Source organism: Salmo trutta, chromosome 21 (assembly GCF_901001165.1).
Source record: "Salmo trutta chromosome 21, fSalTru1.1, whole genome shotgun sequence".
Classification (NCBI taxonomy): domain Eukaryota; kingdom Metazoa; phylum Chordata; class Actinopteri; order Salmoniformes; family Salmonidae; genus Salmo; species Salmo trutta.
The window spans coordinates 48,541,194-48,547,213 of NC_042977.1; positions in this window are offsets into that span (position 1 = coordinate 48,541,194).

Here is a 6,020-nt window from a genome sequence, read left to right on the forward strand (position 1 = left end):
ACATTCCAGTGTTCCAAGGCTGCATGGGATGTCTGTTAACGCTACTCCATGCAACCAATTGCATTGTCTACTTTAGGTATAATGCCGGAAGCCACTTGTGGATTTGACAGCTCTAACGCAGTTCTACCTTCTACACTGACAAAACAAACTCTATGGGGATGTTGGCTAAATGGGATCTGTTTTTTTTTTACACATTTTCCTGCAACAACAGGGTGATAAAATAAAGACCCTACAGCTGCACATGGCCACCTGTCAGTCTTCCAATAGTGTTCCTATTCTAGCTCGTTGAGAAGTGAGGTTGACCTGACCGAGGAGTCTGTCTTCATTCATCAACAAAGACTTTTAAAGGACCTCGTATAGTTATTTTAGAGAGAATATTCTAGCACCTGTTACTTTTCATGCTGTAATGTTCTTATTCTTGGTTACCGTCAATGAGGAGTGAGATGGATTCACTGACTTGAATACATAAAGGAAAGAGAGAGAAAAAAAGTTTTTTATCTTGTAATGTTGTTGTTCTGTTGTTGGTCTTCTCTTGGTGTATTTGGTGTAACTCTGTCCTGTAGGCCAGTGTTGTTTATGAGAATGTGTCTTCTCTCAATCAACTTACAATTTAAAAATACTTTCTTCACCCTCCCTCCTTTCCCTCCCTCCTCCCACCCTCCTCTCCCTCCTCTCCCTCCTCCCCCCCACCCTCCCTCACCCCCAGGACTCTAATAAACAACATCACATCTTTTATCTCTGGGTTTGTGGAATCCTCTGACATTCACAGTAATTACAGCCGTGTTTTGTCTGTGGTGTCTGTCTCCATCTCCTCTGGGGCGGTTTGATCCTTGACTGAGGCTGCTTAGGTATTTTCTACCACATCCCCCCCCCTATTCCTATTCACCAGCCAGCTTGTCCTTTAGGCCAGCCAAGGAGAAACAGGCAGGGACGATGTTAGTGTTTCACAATGATGAAGTTGGTGGAAAGATCCACTAAATGAATACTAGAATACCAGTGTTCTGGAGTATTTTCATTCATCCACCTGGAAGTAGATTTGATTTTTTTTTAAACGAACCAACATTTAATCTGTGATATGCTGAGAACAAAGTGATGTGTTTATGAAGACAAAAGACCTAAACTAAAAGCACGCATGAGTTGGAATGATACACACACACACACACACACACACACACACACACACACACACACACACACACACACACACACACACGTTCACACACAAACACACCAATACACGTCACTCTGCTTGCTTAGCGAGTACCACTTCTTCCTGATTTGGCTCAAACCCAGGAGTTGTGCCTTCCTAGAACACGTGTCCGCCCTCCTGAAGCGTCTTACCAGTCGGCGCCACCGAAAAGTTAAGATCATACCCCCAAGTCATGCTAACCTCTCACACTTGTAGTTTGTGTACATGGATTTCATAATGTCGTATGTTTTTCCCCCAACACCACTTTCCATCAATTTGTTTAGCAGACCCTCATGCCAAATTGAGTCTAAAGCTTTTTTGAAATCAACAAAGCATGAGAAGACTTTGCCTTTGTTTTTGTTTGTTTGTTTCTCAATTAGGGTGTGCAGGTTGGATACGTGGTCTGTTGTATGGTAATTTGGTAAAAAGCCAATTTGACATTTGCTCAGTACATTGTTTTCACTGAGGAAATGTACGAGTCTGCTGTTAATGATAATGCAGAGGATTTTCCCAATGTTGCTGTTGACGCATATCCCACTGTAGTTATTGGGGTCAAATTTGTCTCTACCTTTGTGGATTGGGGTGATCAATCCTTGGTTCCAAATATTGAGGAAGAAGCCAGAGCTGAGGATGAAATTAAAAGAGTTTAATTATAGCCAATTGGAATTTGTTGTCTGTATATTTTATCATTTCATTGAGGATACCATCAACACCACAGAGGGGTTTTATTTTGTCCTGTAGTTCATTCAATATAATTGGAGAATCCAGTGGGTTCTGGTAGTCTTTAATAGTTTATTCTAAGATGTGTATTTGATCATGTATATGTTTATCCTGTTCTTTGTTATAGGGACAAAAAGATTGGAGAAGTGGTTCATTCTCTCTCTCTCTCTCTCTCACTCTCTCTCTGTCTCTGTCTCTGTCTCTGTCTCTGTCTCTGTCTCTGTCTCTGTCTCTCTCTCTCTCTCTCTCTCTCTCTCTCTCTCTCTCTCTCTCTCTCTCTCTCTCTCTCTCTCTCTCTCTCTCTCTCTCTCTGTCTCTGAATGTGTCTAGGTCTGTACACAGTAAATCAGGATAGTTGAAAGTCACAGTATACAAATAATAGGGTTAAATTGACTCTACTGGGATCATCAGCTCACAGATACAGGGTTCTGGGGATAGGGGAGAGATCACCAGAGATACAGGGTTCTGGGATAGGGGAGAGATCATCAGAGATACAGGGTTCTGGGGATAAGGGAGAGATCATCAGGGGTTACAGTGTTCTGGGGATAGGGGAGAGATCATCAGAGATACAGGGCTCTGGGGATAGGGGAGAGATCATCAGAGATACAAGTCTCTGGGGCTAGGGAGAGATCATGGGGTGGGACCAATATTAACCCCAAAATAGCGTTAGATTTGACTCCATGGGACTTGGTGTAGCTAACATATTTATAAGGCAGTAGTGTTTGTGTCTTGTGTCTCCATCTCCCAGGGTAGTCCTATAACCCAAACAATCCTGTCAGAGAGACATATGAGGTAACGAGAGAGCTTTCCTCTCCTTTGATCCATTGGTAAAGGAAGTGTAGGGGGGGGAGGAAGTACATGATGAATCAAGGAAAAGTGTTTTGAGATTCCCTTGAAAGAGGGCTCTCCTCTAGTTTGCTCTACACACTGAGTAGGAAGTAATGAATTGAACGTCCCGTCCTCTCATCGTCCTCTTCTCTTCCCCTCTTACCTTCCCTTCCTTCCGTCCTCCTCCGCCTCTCCAATATAATGAATTAATTAAGCGAAACCGGTGTGTGGAAGACCCTGTGCTTCAGAGAACATCCGCAAATGTCAACTCTGAGACATGAGGGAGCTAACAAGCTAACGTCACCCAAGAACTAATTTAGAGAAGGACAAAGAGGAGAAGAGTTGGTTTGAGTCCCAGAACTAATTTAGAGAACGACAGAGAGGAGAGGAGACTGTCTGAGTCCAATAACTCATTTAGATAAGGACAGAGAGGAGAGGAGACTTTTAGACTAATTGAAAATAACTTTTTAAAATGTATTTGTATTATTGTATTATTGGAATAATGTAGATAATGTCATGGCCTTCATTCTAGTCCAGTAATCTGCAGTTGTTGTTTTTTTAAATCAGGGGTTAAAGTACTACAGTGGACCTTAACCTTTACAGTGGACATAGACCTTTACAGTGGACATAGACCTTTACAGTGGACCTAGACCTTTACAGTGGACATAGACCTTTACAGTGGACCTAGACCTTTACAGTGGATATAGACCTTTACAGTGGACCTTAACCTTTACAGTGGACATAGACCTTTACAGTGGACATAGACCTTTACAGTGGACCTAGACCTTTACAGTGGACATAGACTTTTACAGTGGACATAGACCTTTACAGTGGACATAGACTCTTACAGTAGACATAGACCCTTACAGTGGACATAGACCCTTACAGTGGACCTAGACCATTACAGTGGACATAGACCTTTACAGTGGACATAGACCTTTACAGTGGACCTTTACAATGGACATAGACCTTTACAGTGGACATAGACTCTTACAGTAGACATAGACCTTTATAGTGGATATAGACCTTTACAGTGGACCTAGACCTTTACAGTGGACATAGACCTTTACAGTGGACATAGACATTTACAGTGGCTGTAAAAGACAATCTTAAACTTCACTTTTCTGGTTTTAGCTTTAGGTCTTCCCTATAGTCAGTCCATCATACACAGTAGATTACATAACGTCACTATGTAACATGGATTAAAGATGATTTTTCTGTTGGCAATCAGTGCAACCTTTGAGATTATTTCCCAGAATTTACAGTTCCTTCAAGTGAACAATGTTGTGCAAACCGGCTCCTCTCCTCTCCTTTCCTGCATGTCATGTCCTCTCGTCTCCTGTCTTCTCCAGTCCTCTCCTCTCCTCTCCTCCTCTCCTCTCTTTCCTCTCCTTCCTTTCCTCTCCTCTCCTCTCCTCTCCTCCTCTCCTCTCCTCCTCTCCTCTCCTCTCCTCCTCCTCTCCTCTCCTCTCCTCTCCTCTCCTCTCCTGTCCTCTCTTCTCCTCCCTTCTCCTTTCCTTTCCTCTCCTATCCTGTCCTGTCCTCTCTTCTCCTCTCCTCTCTTGTCTTCTCCTCTCCTCTCATCCTTTCCTATCCTCCTCTTCTCTCCTGCCAGTAATTTATGCTGTAAACAAAACACTTTTCTGGGTCACAACATCAGGGCCCTACCCCGGGAGTATCAACACCAGTCTGTATTATTCATGGTCTTCCTCTCCAATGGATCTTCTACCCTCCTTTCCAAGCTTCCGTCTCTCCTCTGTTTCTTTTCATTTTCTCACTCTTTCTCTCTCTCTCTCTAGTTCTCATTCTGTGTTTTTCCAGTCTTTTATCTCCCTCCCTGTCTCTTTCTCTCTTCCTCTCTCTCTCCATATCTGGAGCGTGTCAGATTCTAGAGTTTTGAACACAAATTTCTTGGTTCCACATCAGAAGGTGTCTATTCTTGTGGAAAATAACACTATGTTGTGTCAGCTTTGGTAATTGAGACGGGAAGAGAAGAGAGACAATCATGTATATTTCCCCCTGTGGATTTGACATTGTAACGGTGGGAAATTGTGGCAAATTCACACTTACGTTTACCCCAAGTTGCTATCAAGAGTTGTCAGCAAGGTGTCTTTACTTTTTCAATAGAAAATTAATTAATTTAGACCTTTTTCCAACTTCCCCTTAGATCACAAATTTTATCTTTATTTAACTAGGGCAAGTCAGTTAAGAACAAATTCTTATTTACAATGACAGCCTAGGAACAGTGGGTTAACTGCCTGGTTCAGGGGCAGAACAACAGATTTGAACCTTGTCAGCTCGGGGATTCGAACTTGTAACCTTTCAGTTATTAGCCCAACGCTCTAACCACTAGGCTACCCTGCCGTCCTGTAGCCTCTGTCACGCGTTTGTGTAGAAACGGACCAAGGCGCAGCGTGAGTATCGTTCCACATCTTTAATATATTGTGTAACTTAGCCAAACAAACAATAAACACAAACCGTGACGACAGCGGTGCAACATGCACTAACTCAAAATCATCTCCCACAAACACAAGTGGGACCAGCTGCCTCTAATTGGGAATTATACAAAACCCCGACATAGAAAAAATAAACTAGAACACAACGTAGAAAAAATAAACTAGAGAAACACCCCAGTCACGCCCTGACCTACTCTACCATAGAAAATAAGAGCACTCTATGGTCAGGACGTGTCAGCCTCTCTACTGTATATAGCCTGTCTTTTTACTGTTATTTAATTTCTTTACCTACCTATTGTTCACCTAATACCTTTTTTGCACTATTGGTTAGAGCCTGTAAGTAAGCATTTCACTGTAAGGTCTACTACACCTGTTGTATTCGGCGCACTTGACAAATACACTTTTATTTATATTAAATTTTATTTGACGTTTGTAAGAGCTATCTACCTGGCCGTGAATACAATGAGTGAGGTGTGAATTCTCATCATATATTGGAAGTATGTCAACGTATTAATCTATATTCTGAGATAAACAAAAACAAACAAAAAAAAAACGAGATTCACAGCCTACTGTTGTTAGAGATTCACAGTGCCTGCTAGGGATCCTTTCAAGACTGCAGCAATTCATCTATCGCACACACTTTCGGTAGTGTAATTTGATTTCGACAAGCGAAATTGATTTTTCAGATTGTCCAATAATCGTGTCCGATGTAAACGCAGCTGCTTGCTCCCGCCCCTTGTGGAAGTCTATATTGTGAAGCCCTATACAGTCGAAGATCACTCACTGTTCCCGCTTTGGTTTCACAGAGCCGTAACTAGGGAGGGGAG